Source organism: Gorilla gorilla, chromosome 2, assembly GCF_029281585.2.
Source record: "Gorilla gorilla gorilla isolate KB3781 chromosome 2, NHGRI_mGorGor1-v2.1_pri, whole genome shotgun sequence".
NCBI classification, from domain to species: domain Eukaryota; kingdom Metazoa; phylum Chordata; class Mammalia; order Primates; family Hominidae; genus Gorilla; species Gorilla gorilla.
Window position 1 is genome coordinate 175,101,581 of NC_086017.1, and position 16,655 is coordinate 175,118,235.

At 39.1% G+C, this 16,655-nt stretch overlaps 1 pseudogene; it reads right to left on the bottom strand.

The window, feature by feature from the left end:
• Positions 1 to 13,403: 13,403 nt before the first annotated feature.
• On the bottom strand, positions 13,404 to 16,342 carry LOC101134303 (neugrin-like; annotated as a pseudogene).
• Between the last annotated feature and the right edge of the window lie 313 nt (positions 16,343 to 16,655).

Consider the following 16,655-nt stretch of genomic DNA (forward strand, 5'->3'; position numbering starts at 1 on the left):
GCAGTCTGCCATCAGATGTTATACAAAGAAAAGGAATGCTAAATTTCAATTATCTCTATTACATTAGATTCACACCAGATGTGGCTTTCAGACATCTAGTATCTATTGATTATTCACTTAAATTGTAACTAAATAGGTGGCTATGATTCAGAATCTATTAACCAGATGTTTACTAATAATTATTTCTTATTGTGTTCCAAAGTAATTATTATTTTAAAAATTTTTATCTTTGGTGTATTTGTAACTATCACATTTGAGCATAATTTTCTTCTTGAAGTTCACTTCTTTCATGAGTCCTTTGACAAAAAATTTCCTTAAATTTTATGTTTATTCTAATAATTTTTGTGTTTCTGAGAGAGCCAAGTAAAAAGGGGAAGGTCCCTGGAGAATCTCCAACCGGTCTGTGCACTGGGAGAACGAGGTGGAACCACAGAAGTTCATTCATGCCATTTTCAAGGGGAAGAAGTCTGGTCTCTCCTGTTCCTGGGTAGTAACTGGGGATTCAATCTGTGAGGGCAGAAGCCTGCTAGCAGGACTCTCTCTTTGCTAGGATTCCGTTTCCCTTTCCCCCCCAATAAACCCTGCCTTTCTCACCGTTCTTCAAAGTGTCTGTGAGCCTCATCTTTCTTGGTTGTGTGACAAGAACCAGGATTTTCCTACAACATTTCTTCTTATTTGTCTTCCATTATAAGAATTTCATCATCAAAAGGACTTAATATGTGCATTCTATAATGAGTTTTGTCAAATCACTTATTTTTCCTCATTGACATATAAGGATCATATGTAAATTAAAAAGATTTAGCTGTTGAAGTTCTTCTTTTTTTTTTTTTTTTTTAGACAGAGTCTCGCTCTGTAGCCCAGGCTGGAAGTGCAGTGGTGCGATCTCGGCTCACTACCACCTCCGCCTCCCAGGTCCCTGTTCAAGCAATTCTCCTGCCTCAGCCTCCCGAGAAGCTGGGATTATAGGCATGTGTATTTTTAGTAGAGATGGGGTTTCACCATGTCGGCCAGGCGGATCTTGAACTTCTGACCTCGTGATCCATCCACTTCGGCCTTCCAAAATGCTGGGATTACAGGTGTGAGCCACTGCACTCGGCCTTGTTAAGGTTCTTTTTTTTGTTTGTTTGTTTTATTTTTTTTTTATTATATTTTAATTTCTAGGGTACATGTGCACAACGTGCAGGTTTGTTACATATGTATACCTGTGCCATGTTGGTGTGCTGCACCCATTAACTCTTCATTTACATTAGGTATACCTCCTAATGCTTTCCCTCCCCCCTTTCCCCACCCCACGACAAGCCCTGGTGTGTGATGTTCCCCTTCCTGTGTCCATGTGTTCTCATTGTTCAATTCTCACATATAAGTGAGAACATGCAGTGTTTGGTTTTTTGTTCTTGCGACAGTTTGCTGAGAATGATGATTTCTAGCTTCATCCATGTCCCTACAAAGGACATGAACTCATCATTTTTGATGGCTGCATAGTATTCCATGGTGTATATGTGCCACATTTTTTTAATCCAGTCTATCATTGATGGACATTTGGGTTGGTTCCAAGTCTTTGCTATTGTAAATAGTGCTGCAATAAACATACGTGTGCATGTGCCTTTATAGCAGCATGATTTATAATCCTTTGGGTATATACACAGTAATGGGATGGCTGGGTCAAATGGTATTTCTAGTTCTAGATCCTTGAGGAATCGCCACACTGTCTTCCACAATGGTTGAACCAGTTTATAGTCCCACCAACAGTGTGAAAGTGTTCCTATTTCTCCACATCCTCTCCAGCACCTGTTGTTTCCTGACTTTTTAATGATCGCTATTGTAACTGATGTGAGATGGTATCTCATTGTGGTTTTGATTTGCATTTCTCTGATGGCCAGTGATGATGAGCATTTTTTCATGTGTCTGTTGGCTGCATGAATGTCTTATTTTGAGAAGTGTCTGTTCATATCCTTCACCCACTTGTTGATGGGGTTGTTTTTTTCTTGCAAATTTGTTTGAGTTCTTTGTAGATTCTGGATATTAGCCCTTTGTCAGATGAGTAGATTGCAAAAATTTTCTCCCATTCTGTAGGTTGCCTGTTCACTCTGATGGTAGTTTCTTTTGCTGTGCAGAAGCTCCTTAGTTTAATTAGATCCCATTTGTCAATTTTGGCTTTTGTTGTCATTGCTTTTGGTGTTTTAGACATTAAGTCCTTGCCCATGCCTATGTCCTGAATGGTATTGCCTAGGTTTTCTTCTAGGGTTTTTATGGTTTTAGGTCTAACATTTAAGTCTTCAATCCATCTTGAATTAATTTTTGTATAAGGTGTAAGGAAGGGATCCAGTTTCAACTTTCTACATATGGCCAGCCAGTTTTTCCAGCACCATTTATTAAATAGGGAATCCTTTCCCCATTGCTTATTTTTGTCAGGTCTGTCAAAGATCAGATGGTTGTAGATGTGTGGTATTATTTCTGAGGGCTCTGTTCTTTTCCATTGATCTATGTCTCTGTTTTGGTACCAGTACCATGCTGTTTTGGTTACTGTAGCCTTGTAGTATAGTTTGAAGTCAGGTAGCATGATGCCTCCAGCTTTGTTCTTTTGGCTTAGGATTGTCTTGGAAATGTGGGCTCTTTTTTGGTTCCATATGAACTTTAAAGTAGTTTTTTTCCAATTCTGTGAAGAAAGTCACTGGTAGCTTGATGGGGATGGCATTGAATCTATAAATTACCTTGGGCAGTATGGCCATTTTTATGATATTGATTCTTCCTATCCGTGAGCATGGAATGTTCTTCCATTTGTTTTTATTCTCTTTTATTTCATTGAGCAGTGGTTTGTAGTTCTCCTTGAAGAGGTCCTTCACATCCCTTGTAAGTTGGATTCCTAGGTATTTTATTCTCTTTGAAGCAATTGTGAATGGGAGTTCACTCATGATTTGGCTCTCTGTTTGTCTGTTATTGGTGTATAAGAATGCTTGTGATTTTTGCACATTGATTTTGTATCCTGAGACTTTGCTGAAGTTGCTTATCAGCTTAAGGAGATTTTGGGCTGAGAGGATGAGGTTTTCTAAATATACAATCATGTTATCTCTTAGTAACTTGAGCAAAAAAAAAATTCACAGAATGTTATGTATTGCAAAAATCTCATGACAAAATATCAGAAACAGGGGTGCTAGGAAGTCAGAATCACAGCCAATGCCCTACCTCAGGGGCTGCTTGATCATTGGTAACATAGCTGCTGCCTCTGGATACTGGACAGCAATTTTGTCTTTGGAGTAATTAATACATTGTGCTCTTCTTTTGAGAAGTATAGGTTCATATCCTTTGCCCACTTTTTAATGAAGTTATCTGTTTTTTGCTAATTCAATTATTTAACTTCCTTATAGATTCTGTATATCAGATCTTTATCAGATTCATAGTTTATGAATATTTTCTCCCAGTTTGTGGGGTGTCTATTCACTCTTTTGATAGTTTCTTTTTCTGTGGAGAAGCTCTTTAATTAGGTCCCACTTGTAAATTTTGTTTTTTTTTTTTGCAGTTGGTTTTGGGGACTTAGCCAGAAATTATTTCCAAGGCCAATATCCAGGATGGTGTTTCCTAGATTTTCTTCTAGGATTTTTATAGTGTTAGGTCTTACATTTAAATCTTTATCTTGATTAATTTTTGTATATGGGGAAAGATAGAAGTACAATTTCATTCTTTGCCATATGTCTAGCCAGTTATACCAGTACCATTATTTATAGAATAAGGAGTTCTTTCCACATTGCTTACTTTTGTCAACTTTGTGGAAGATCAAATAATTCTCTATTTTATTCTATTGGTTGATATGCCTTTTTTTTTGCACCAGTGCTATGCTGTTTTGATTACTGTAGCATTATGGAATAGTTTGAAGTCAGATAATGTTATTCCTCTGGCTTTATTCTTTTTGCTTAGGATTGTTTGGGCTATTCAGTCTCCTTTTTGGTTCTATATTAATTTTAGAATAGTTTTTTTCTAATTCTGTGAAAAATGAAACAGGTAGTTTGATAGAAATAGCACTGACTCTGTAGGTTGCTTCGGGCAGTATGACCATTTTCATGATATTGATTCTTCTGATTTATGGATATAAAATGCTTTTTCATTTGTGTCATCTATGATTTCTTTCAGCAGTGTTTTGTAGTTCTCCTTGTAGTGATCTCTTGTCTTCTTGGTAAGCCATATTCCTAGGTATTTTTATAGTTCTCATAAATGGGTCTGCATTCCTGATTTGGCTCTCAGCTTGAATGTTATTGATGTAAAGAAATGCTACTGATTTTTGTACATTGATTTTATATTCTGGAACTTTATTAAAGTTGTCAGTTCTAGGAATCTTTTGGTAGAGTCTTTAGGATTTCCCAGGTATAGAAACATCATTTGACAAGAGAGATAATTTGATTTATTTTCCTATTTTGATGCCTTTTATTTCTTTATCTTGCCTGATTGCTCTGGTTAGGACTTCCATAGAACAATTCAGAATAGCAAAGACATAGGATCAATGTAGGTTGTAGGCATCCATTAATGGTGGATTGGATAAAGAAAATGTTATACATATACACTGTGGAATCCTATGCAGCCATTAAAAGAAATAAAATTATCTCCTTTGCAACAACATAAATGGAGCTGGAGGTCATTATCTTAAGCTAATTAATGCAGGAACAGAAAACTAAATGCCATACATTCTCACTTATAGGTACAAATAGAAATAAAGATGGGGAAAATAAACACTGAGGACTACTAGAGGAGACAGAGAGGGAGGAAGGTAAGGACTGAAAAACTCCCTATTGTGTACTATGCTCACTACCTGGGTGATGGGATCATTCGTATTCTAAACTTCAGCACCATGCAATAGAACCATGGAACAAACCTGCACATGTACCCTCTGAATCTAAAATAAAAGTTGAAAGTATTTTTAAAAAGTTATCTTCTGTGTTACTTGTTCCAAGTTCAAAGCTTCAGGTATAAGCATCCAGTTGACTGGGCTACAGTTGTATGCCCAAGATTAAACTAAAGGATTATAGGAAGAGCAACCAACTGGACTTTTAACATCTATATTGTGAGTTAGGATTCTCTAAATACACATGACGTCCCTCCTTACTTCATTCAGGCCTCTATATAAGATCAGTTTATCAGACGAATATTCCCCGTTTACCTCTCTCAAAATAGCATCTAGCTGCCTCCTACCTACGCATTAGTCTCTATTACTTTATATGTTTTTCATAAATGTTCCATTACTCTTTACCATCTGATGTATTACATATTTATATAATTCATTCTGTGAATATTTATAGTTTCTTTTCCACCACCATTAATATAAACCTTCTCTTCACCATCCCCCCACTTTATTTCTAAAAGCTACAAAAATGTTTGGCATGAAGTTAGCACACAATATTTTCTGAATTAATGAATACTATCAGAGTCCCTATACTTACAAAGAAAGGTTGACATAGTTTGAATATTTGTCCTCACCCAAATCTCATGTTGAAATGTAATCACTGTTGGCAGTGGCGCCTGGTGGGGCGTGTTTGGATCATGGTGGCAAATCCCTGATGAACGGTGTTGTCCGTCCCCTTGGTGATAAGTCAGCTCTTGCTCTGAGTTTACATGAGATCTGGTCATTTAAAAGTGTGTAGCACTTACCCCCTGCTCCCACTCTCTCTCTTGCTCCTACTCCTATTATGTGAGACACTGGCTCCCATTATGCTTTCCACCATGATTGTAAGCCTCCTGACAACTTCCCAGAAGCATATGTTGCTGTATTTCCTTTACAGCCTACAGAATCCTAAACCAATTAAACCTCTTATAAATTGCCCACCCACTGGCATTTATTTATAGCAACACAAGAATGGCCTAACACAATAGCTGAAAGTGAAAAGTGTCCAGTACAGATGCCTACTCCTTCTACACTTTGGTTTCTCAGGATATACATACAACTTGTCTCCCTCTTTAGGTTTTTGGACTGTCAACATATAATTTGTCTTATCCTTACATATTTGAAAAACTGTAATCCAAAATGACTTTGTTTATTATAACTCAACTGCCTTTATAACTGTGTATTATTAATGAACTGCTAACAGTCATAAGTAACCTCTTAATCCAAGTGGCTTAATACAAGAGGAGCTTATTTGTCCATTAAATTACAGATCCTTGTGTGTTGATTGGAAGATGGCATAGGCAGGCATTCAGAAATCCAAGCTTCTTTCATTTAAAAGCTTTTCCTTCAGCTAGAAGCTCAAAGTCTATCACTGAATCAACAGACAAAGCAAGTGTTGGAGAATCTCATAAAAGGGTATTTTCATTTGTTTTTGTTTTCATTTTAATTCAGTGTTGGCCATGGCTTAAGTCACTAGGGCCAAGATTCAAATCTGAAACTTGTGTTAGTAAATGGGGTAAAAATATTGGAGTTGTTTTTACTTTAATAAATAGTGAAAGCCAATTTTGAATAATTAAACTTTTCATTGACTTGAAATGTCATTATCATATATTTTATGTGTTAAAGGCTCTACTTCCTAATTTGATTTTTCTTTGTTCATTGTTCTTTCAAGTATTTATTTTCAACTATTCAAGTGTCACAATACAGTTATTGATTATTTGTGTGTTTGAGACAGGGTCTTACTTTGTTGCCTAGGCTGGAGTGCAGTGGCACGCTCATGGCTCACCGCAGCCTCAACCTCCAGGATCTAGTGACCCTCCAACCTCAGCTTCCCAAGTACCTGGGACTACAGGTATGTGCCACCACACCTGGCTAATTTTTTGTATTTTTTGTAGAGACAGGGTTTCACCATGTTACCCAGGCTGGTCTCAAACTCCTGGACTCAAGCAGTCCTCCTGCCTCAGCCTCCCAAAGTGCTGGGATTACAGGCATGAGCCCCTGTACCCAGCTCCATAATTAAGTTTTATGATACATTCTAATAATGAATAAGGTGTTCAGTGGGTCCTCTTTTGATCAAAACAATAATTTAATTGGTGAAAATTCCTTTTAAAAAATTAAATTCTCTGGAAATTATCCAAGGGGCATATGGTAAATGGAGAATCCTTCATTTAAGAAAATATACTTAATATTGCTAACAATAGCTAGATTCTGTGGTATTTGAGTCACAACCTGATACCTTACTTATCTTAAATAACTTCTGGCTACAAGTTATCATAGACTGAGGCACTTAAACAAGAAACACTCATTTCTCAAATTTTTGAAGGCTGGGAAGTGGAAGGTCAAGGTTTCAGCATATCTGATGTCTGGTTTGCAGATGGCTGTCTTATATTCTCGCATGGTAGAGAGCAAAAGCAAGATCCTGTGTCTTTTTCTTTCTCTTTTTTTTTTTTTTTTTTTTTTAATTCAGGGCTTTAGTCTCTCATTCTCCACCCTTATCACCTTATTAACTTTCAAAGGCTCTACTTCCAAATATCATGTTGGGGATTAGGCTTTAACATACGAATTTGGAAGAAACACAAACTTTCAGTCCATAGTATTACTCCTCCCAGCCCCATTAGCTTCTTTGAGCAAATGCAGCCAAGTAAACAAAGACTTTCTGTCTTCCCAGTTCCAATGCCAGAGCTAAAGATTCTCTTGGGAGAAGCATATCACCAGTGGTATCTCTCATCCTCCTCAGCGTTGTGTTGGGACATAGGCACAGTGTTAAAGTAAATTAAAATCGAGACCATGTCTGAAGAATAACTGAGCAGGCGAAGCCAGTTAGATCTCATAAGTGACCTGTATTAGTCAGGGTTCTCTAAAGGGACAGAACTAATAGGATAGATATATATACAAAGAGGAGTAGCCCGGGCATGCTGGCTCACGCCTGTAATTTCAGGACTTCGGGAGGCCGAGGTGGGCGGATTGCCTGAGGTCGGGAGTTCAAGACCAGCTTGACCAACATGGTGAAACCCCATCTCTATTAAAAATACAAAATTAGCCAGGCGTGGTGGCGTGCGCCTGTAGTCCCAGCTACTCAGGAGGCTGAGGCAGGAGAATCGCTTGAACACAGGAGGCGGAGGTTGCGATGAGCTGAGATCGCGCCATTGTACTCCAGCCTAGGCAACAAGAGTGAAACTCCTTCTCTCAAAAAAAAAAAAAAAAAAGGAGTTTCTAAGTATTAATTCACATGATCACAAAGCCCCTCAATAGGCCATCTGCAAGTTAAGGAGCAAGGACAGCCAGTCCAGGTGCAACAGGATAAGCATTCTAGGGCCCCAAGAGCTCATAATTGAATTTGCTCTTAAATTTGAAGTAATTGATGTAATTACAAAATAGAATGTTTTCCAAGTTTAACAAATTTTCTATTTAAAAGCATGCTTTCCTCAGAAGATGCATTTTCATCTTAATGCTTATTCTAAATATATGTCTTATATTTTAATTTTTCCTTATTTATCATTTCTAATTGATAGTATGTTTTTCTTTGAAGAAACTTATTGACTGTTGTACTGATATTTGAGGCTATCTCCCTTAATTTTATTTTCTTCTTCTTTCTAGTGTTTACTTTTACTTTGTTGTTATTACTTCTAGTCTCATAAAATGAAAGCTTGGAGCATTCATTTACATTGGTTTTTAACAATACGTATACTTAAATGGGTAAATTTTTCCTTAAATTATTGCTTTAGTGTCAATGCACCAGTTTTGAAAGTCACATTTTCATTAACTTTCAAAACAAAACTTTTCTAATTTTTCTTGTGGACCTTTGTAGTTGACATAGGGTTATTTAAAAGTGTAATGCTTAATTACTAAACATTTGCTTTTTAAAAAAAGTTAATACTTTTGCCACTTCTATAACTATATGGGAATCTTTATATATTTAATGCCATTCCCTACTCCCTCCTTTTGTGCTACTGTTTTCATATGTTTAACTTCTACATGTATATTGAACCTAATAGGATATCATTATAATCATCATTTAATATTTAAATTATATTTATTTATAAATGATTATATTATTTACCTTATCTGATACTCTTCATTCTTTTCTTTTTCCTCAGGCATACTTGCTATTATTTTTCCCCTTTTAGTGGAAATCTGCTGCTTCTGAACTTCCTCGGCTTAATAAAAAATTTTTAGCATGTGCTGTTCCCCTCCATGTGTCCATATGTTCTCATCATTTAGCTCCCACGTTTAAGTGAGAACATGTGATATTTGGTTTTCTGTTCCTGTGTTAGTTGGTTGAGTATAATGGCTTCCAGCTCCATCCATGTCCCTGCAAAGGACATGATTTCCTTCCTTTTTATGGCTGCAAAGTATTCCATGTTGTATTTGTACCCTTTTGGAGGGTGGGGAATGGGAGAAGGGAGGGAATCAGAAAAAAATAGCTAATGGGTGTAGCAAACCAACATGGTACACATTTACCTATGTAACAAACCTACACATGTGCCCCTGAATTTAAAAGTTGGAAAAAAATCTTTATTTCATTTTTATTTTTGAAGAATATTTTATCTGTTGATAGTATTCTGGACTGGCATTTTTTTTCTTTAAAAATTTAAAAAATTTTATTCCATTGTCTTTGGTTTCCATAATTTCTTCAAAAATAGTGTACATCTTATAGCTTTTTCTTTTCTTTTTATGTGCCTATGCTTACCCATCTTGTTGCTATTTTAATGATAATGCATTTTCCTTATCTGGCTGCCTTTATTAACATTTTCTTTTCTTTTCAAAATTTTACTATAATGTGCCTAGTTGTAGCTTTCTGTATACTAATTTTCCTTGCATTTTGTACAGCCTTTTATTTTTAAAAAATCCTAGAGTTCAATATCTTTTGTAAATTTTGAAAAAAAAGCCAGTATTTCTTCTAGTTTTTCTAACTTATCTTTTTTCTTTCTTCTTAAACTCTAATTACAAGTATATTAGACTTTTTCACCATATTAACATGTCCTTGATTGTTGTTTCTGTATTTCTTACATTCTCTATTTTCCTTCAATGCTTCAACTGCTTTCTAGTTTACTAAGTTTTCTCTTCTTGTTTAATAATTAATTAAATTATTAATTTCAATGATAGCATTTTCTATTTTAGAATTTTTATTTTATACCTGTACTAGTCTGTTCTTATGCTGCTAATAAAGACCTACCCGAGACTGGTAATTTATAAAGGAAAGATGTTTAATTGACTCACAGTTCCACATGGCTGGCGAGGCTTCACAATCACTGTGGAAGGTGAATGAGAAGCAAAGTCACATTTTAGGTGGTGCAGGCAAGAGCGCTTGTGCAGGGAACTCCAATTTATAAACCCATCAGATCTCCTGAGACTCATTTACTACTACTAGAACAGGATGAGGGAAACTGCTCCCATGATTTAATTATCTGCACCTGGCCCTGCCGCTGACATGTGGGGATTATTACAATTCAAGGTGAGATCTGGGTAGGGGCACAGCCAAATCAGATCAATAACTTTAGAAAGACTCACATTTTCTCTTTAGTTCATATTTTGCTTAATTTGCTTGAACAAAATTAGCACATCTATTTTAAAAATTTCAATCTTACAATACCTAAATTCAAATCATTTCTGTGCCTCTTTCCCATAGTACATTTTTATCTCCTTGTTTTTAATCATATGGTTTTGTTTTTTAGATGTGTTTTGAAGTTTTTTGTTGTCTTTTTGTTGTGTTTTGTTTTTTGTTTTTTGTTTGTTTAAATCGGCTATCAGCATCACAGTTACAATTTGTAGAAATACTAGACTATGTCTTCTTTCTCCTGCAAGAGTTAGGTTTCCTTCTGTCAGGAATATAAAACAGAAGCAGAATATTTTAATCCTGTAAGAGATTAGTTTTTGTTCTTTGTCAGTATATACTGTGTTTCAGTTTTCCCTTCTATTTTGTGAGTTCTGTAGTCTCAACTGAAATCTTAGGGTATTTACCTCACCACTCCACATTGGCATTAAATTCCAACCTCTTCCCAGCAGAGTACCTTCGGAAATCTTATCTCAGCTCTTTAGTCTTTCTCCTTTTACATTTCACTGGATTATTAGAGTCATATTCTGATATTTGCCTGACGGAGATGGAGACTGCATGTGGTTTTTCAGTGGTCATTCCCATGATTTTCTCTGTTCTTCATATGCTCTCCCTTTTCCAGCCACTTTGACTAATCCAGTCTTCAGCTTTTGTTTCCTTCTGGACAGTGTGACTGCAACATTCTGCCAAGATCTATTGATAAATAATCTCAAGAAAAATGCTGTGGTAAAGATGATGTGCACCTGCTTGTGATTCCATTCAGTGATCACTAACACTCCCTCAAGTGTTTCCACTGTTGGTTTCTCATAAATCCCTTTAAACAACTATTTCTACATATTATGTTGATTTCACAGCTGTTTTCCGTAAGACAGATTCTCTGTCATGGGCAAACTAAACATTTCTGGGCATCTTCATTAGCTTGTCTGTCAGGGCCAAACTAACCATTTTGGGGAATCTTCATTAGCTAACCACTAGATATCATTAGCTAGCCATTAGATCTATGATTTCTGTTGTTTTTTAACATGCCATATTTATTTAAAGTAAGAAAAGTTCTAGCCTGATATTTTCTGTCATTCATTTGCTTTTAAGTTGTACAATGACTTTATTTTTCTTTGTAATTGTTCTTGTACTTTTTTGGTTAAATTCAAGTCATTTTAAAATTCTATCCCTTACATTTTATAAATTATTTGTTTTATTTAGCTTCCTTGTATGATGTTCAATGATATCAAGAGTTTTACCCTTCTAAAATTTTCTTTAAATTTATATTTTAAAAATATCACCCTCTTATGTTCTTACATAGGACTGTGGATGTTGTGGTTATTTGAAATTTTTTCTGGGTTATAATGAATTGATTTTACTTTACTTGGTCAATCTGTGTCTTTCATATACTAAAAAACACTGCTGGCGAAAATCATTTCCCTATTTTTGTAGGGAACAGGTGTTCTCTAAAAAACTGTAGAGAACCTTTTCTGTTAATTTATTTGATTCTATGAGAACAGACAGATGAAAAACCATGGGTATCTGATTTTAAGAATATTTCCCAAACTTTCTCTATAAATTCATTTGAATTTTTGCCCCATTTATGGCCCACTAGATTGTAAATATATGATCTTCTCTATTAGAAGGTAAACTTATATATGAAATTGCACAATTTTTTCTAGGTAAATTTATTCTGTTCTTGATGGCTAAATTGATATCTAGGCTATTTGTGTATAATTTAGTGAGCATTTTCTCTCTCTTCACTTCAGAATCTCAATACTTTCCAGATGCCTGTTTTTCTGATGCATACGCCAAATTAAAGAAAATACATTCTATATTTACACATACATATATATGCACACAAAATATATATAGGTATATATTCATCCTATAATTATATTATGTATAAATATATGCAATATATAATGTATATATTTTCTGTAAACTTATGTTTATATGTATTTGTATTTATGTGTAAATAATTTTTGTATGCATCACAGGCACTTATACATATTTCATCTTTTTTAACCTACATCAACCATTGCTATTTTTTAAAATTGGTATTCCTGATGAGTAAAATGGGTTTAGAGTTTTCTTATTCTATGTTCTTTTTGCATTCTGACTGCACGCCTGCACTCCTCCTCCAAAATGAATGAGTTTTGATCCTTTGAAATTGCCTTCATTCCTTCTTCACCACACCTCACTGTAAACACAGCAGATAAGCCTGATGTGAGCTTCTTCCATTTCCTTCTCACAATATCTTCCAAACTGTACTGCATTTAGCCCTTATCTTCTGATATTTATCAGATTCAATGGATCTTTTCCTACTTTCAGCACATATTTTGTTTTGATTCATTTTACTTGTGATATAAAGAATTACAGAATAATTTAAAATAGTGTCATGTATCCATAGCTTTTTAAAATCCCATAAATACTTTAAACTTCTATTTGATGTTAGGTCATATGCCATGATATATGCTAATAATGAAAGAGTAGATAAGGTGTAATAATTTTTATTGGACAATCGACAAAATTTATATTTTGTAACTAATAATTATCCTAAAAGTGGGTTTTTTTTTTGCTACATTTTACTTTATTTTGCTTTTAAGGAAAACCAATTGACCAAGTTTTCCCAGAACTGTTAGTGTTCACTGATCAAGAAGGAAAGGAGGTCAGAAGGCAAACTTTTCACTTCCTCTCAAACATATATTGCAAGTACCACAGAAAATTGAAACAACACATGCAGCACAGACTGATTTTCAACATACAGCGGACCCAAGCAAGAAGTGTTGAGTACTGAAGATCTACAGAGGTCAGACTGGGAGCACTACTACAGGAAGTTTGAATCTATCCACGCAGCTCTTTCCTCCCACATTCCAGGCTCATCACTTCTTCCTATTTCAAGCTGGTTTATCCAAATATACGGAAATCCAGGCTGCTCCATATATATTAATACTTGCCCAGATGTTTTTCAGGAGGCATCTCCACAAGTCAAGCCCCGACTCAAATTCTGTACAGGAAGTTCCCGCTGCTGTCAAATAACTCTCGCCCCTCTGCACTACTTTGCTGCTGGTTATCTGGCTCCCCTGCCTTTAACTCCTCCAGCTTCTGATCGCTTGGCAACCCACCATGGCCAGTTCTTCTGGTGCTCTCACAATCACTGGAGTACTTCTGCAGCCTTCTCTGATGACCCAGGACTGCAGCAACAGTCACAAAGCTCTCCTCCAGGTCCTGGATTCCTTTATTTCTTCCCTTCCATCCCCTTGGTGTATTTGTCCTGTGAGTGTTTGACTCTATCACTTTCAAAGTTGTGCTGTAATTCAGGGCTTTGGATGAGGCTTCATGCCCTAGCATAAGCAAAGAGCCTGATACAGAGTGGCCTGCAGGGAGCAGCTTCCAGGTATTACCAGAGCCCTGGAGCTGCTGAAGCGAGTAGGCAAGCCCAGCTTTCTTAAGGACTTTTTGATCCGGCTTCAGCTTCTGCTCCAATGTGGGTACAAACTTGCCTTTTAAAACTCTTCCGGGAGAGGTGGCTCACACCTGTAATCCCAGCACTTTGGGAGGCCGAGGTGGGTGGATCACCTGAGGTCAGGAGTTTGAGACCAGCCTGGCCAACATGGTGAAACCCCGTCTCTACTAAAAATACAAAAAATTAGCCAGGTGTGGTAGCACGGGCCTGTAATCCCAGTTACTCCGGAGGCTGAAGTAGGAGAATCGCTTGAACCTGGGAGGCGGAGGTTTCAGTGAGTGGAGATCCGCCATTGCACTCAGCCTGGGCGACAGGGCAGAACTCCATTAAAAAACAACAACAACAAAACAACAACAACAACAACAACTTCGGATCACATCAGTGCAGACATCAAAGCCTTCCATCAACCTGGGAACTGACCAGGACCAGGCGCCTCCATTTGCCTCCGATTTTCTGGAATCGGATTGCTTTTTTCTGTCGTGGCAGGGTGCTGGGGGAGAGAGCCAATGGCAGAAGCCATGCACGGAAGTAGGATGGATGTTTGAAGAGCCTCAGGCTAAATCACGGAGCTCCTAGCCCACTTCTCTTTGATCGCAAGGGCAACCGTGCCACATTGCCAGCTTAGAGCTGCTCTGTACACTGAGAAAGCTAACACCTAAAACAATAACTGCCCTTAAGCATACCGAACTCTCTAAACGGGTGATGAAATAGGTCATCAGTGAAGGTGAGAGGTGACAGCGTGCTGGCAGTCTTCACAGCCCTCGCTCGCTCTCAGGCGCCTCCTCTGCCTGGGCTCCCACTTTGGCGGCACCTGAGGAGCCCTTCAGCCCACCGCTGCACTGCGGGAGCAGCTTTCTGGGCTGGCCAAGGCCAGAGCCGGCTCCCTCAGCTTGCAGGGAGGTGTGGAGGGAGAGGTGAGAGCGGGAACCGGGGCTGCACGCGGTGCTTGCGGGCCAGCTGGAGTTCCAGGTGGGCATGGGCTTGGCGGGCCCCACACTGGGAGCAGCCCGCCGGCCCTGCCGGCCCGGGCAATGAGGAGCTTAGCACCCGGGCCAGTGGCTGCGGAGAGTGTACTGGGTCCCCCAGCAGTGCCAGCCCTCCATTTCCGCTGCTCTCCATTTCTCACCGGGCTTTAGCTGCCTCCCCGCGGGGCAGGGCTCCAGACCTGCAGCCCACCATGCCTGAGCCTCCCACCTCCTCCATGGGCTCCTGTGCCTCCGGAGCCTCCCCGTCGAGCACCACCCCCTGCTCCACGGCGCCCAGTCCCATCGACCACCAAAGGGCTGAGGAGTGTGGGCGAACGGCACGGGACTGGCAGGCAGCTACACCTACAGCCCCAGTGCGGGATCCACTGGGTGAAGCCAGCTGGGCTCCTGAGTCTGGTGCGGCTGTGGAGAACCTTTATGTCTAGCTCAGGGATTGTAAATACACCAATCGGCACTCTGTATCTAGCTCAAGGTTTATAAACACACCAATCAGCACCCTGTGTCTAGCTCAGGGTTTGTGAATGCACCAATGGACACTCTGTATCTAGCTACTCTGGTGGGGCCTTGGAGAACCTTTGTGTGGATACTCTGTATGTAACTAATCTGGTGGGGAGGGGGAGAACCTTTGTGTCTAGCTCAGGGATTGTAAAGGCACCAATCAGTGCCCTGTCAAAACAGACCACCTGGCTCTACCAATCAGCAGGACGTAGGGGGAGGGAGATAAGAAAATAAAAGCAGGCTGCCCAAGCCAGCAGTGGCAACCCGCTGGGGTCCCCTTTCACAGTGTGGGAGGTTTGTTCTTTCCCTCTTTGCAATAAATCTTGCTGCTGCTCACTCTTTGGGTCCACACTGCCTTTATGAGCTGTAACACTCACCGCGAAGCTCTGCAGCTTCACTCCTGAAGCCAGCGAGCCCACAAGCCCACCGGGAAGAACGAACAACTCCAGACGTGCTGTCTTAAGAGCTGTAACACTCACCGCGAAGGTCTGCAGCTTCACTGCTGAGCCAGCGAGACCACGAACCCACCAGAAGGAAGAAACTCCGAACACATCAGAACATCAGAAGGAACAAACTCCAGACGCGCCACCTTAAGAGCTGTAACACTCACCGGGAGGGTCTGCGGCTTCATTCTTGAAGTCAGTGAGACGAAGAACCCACCAATTCCGGACACAAAGGGACCAGTGGTCCCAGGGGAGCCAAACACCTGACGCTGCGCCCCTGACAACACCGCTAAGAAGGAGCAAGGGCCGCTGCCAAGCAAGACGCCTGGCGCCAAGGCGGCGCGGCCTGGGGCGGTGGGGGGAGAGAGGCCTTGCTTCAAGCTGAGGGCCCAGGGAAAAGCCGGTAACTTTCCACCTCCTGCAGCTCGCCTTCCTCTGGCTCCCGGCCAGTAAGGCCTGGGCCCGCCACCCAGTGGATCTCGAAGGTACAGCGAGTGATGGCAGCGCGAACGCACCTGCTATCTAGAGACTCAGGGTAACCACCATGTCGACTCAAACCAGCCTTCAGCAGCCAAATTGGGTCTATTCTTTGACAGAAGGATTTTAAAAGATATTACATAATTAATAATTTGTCCCTTTACATGCTATCTCTTTAAATTGCCCGTAAATGTTCAAGATTATTCACCAATTATTATCCAGGGAAGCTTTGCCAAATCAAATTCAGAAACATGAACATGTTTCTGGTTTTATCCTCACTTTCTGATTTATCTGAGAAAAGGATTTTTTTTCTCTTTTATGGTTAAATTTGTTGCTCACTGTTTTTTATTTGTACTCCCTCTTTTCATAATCAAGTTTGCTC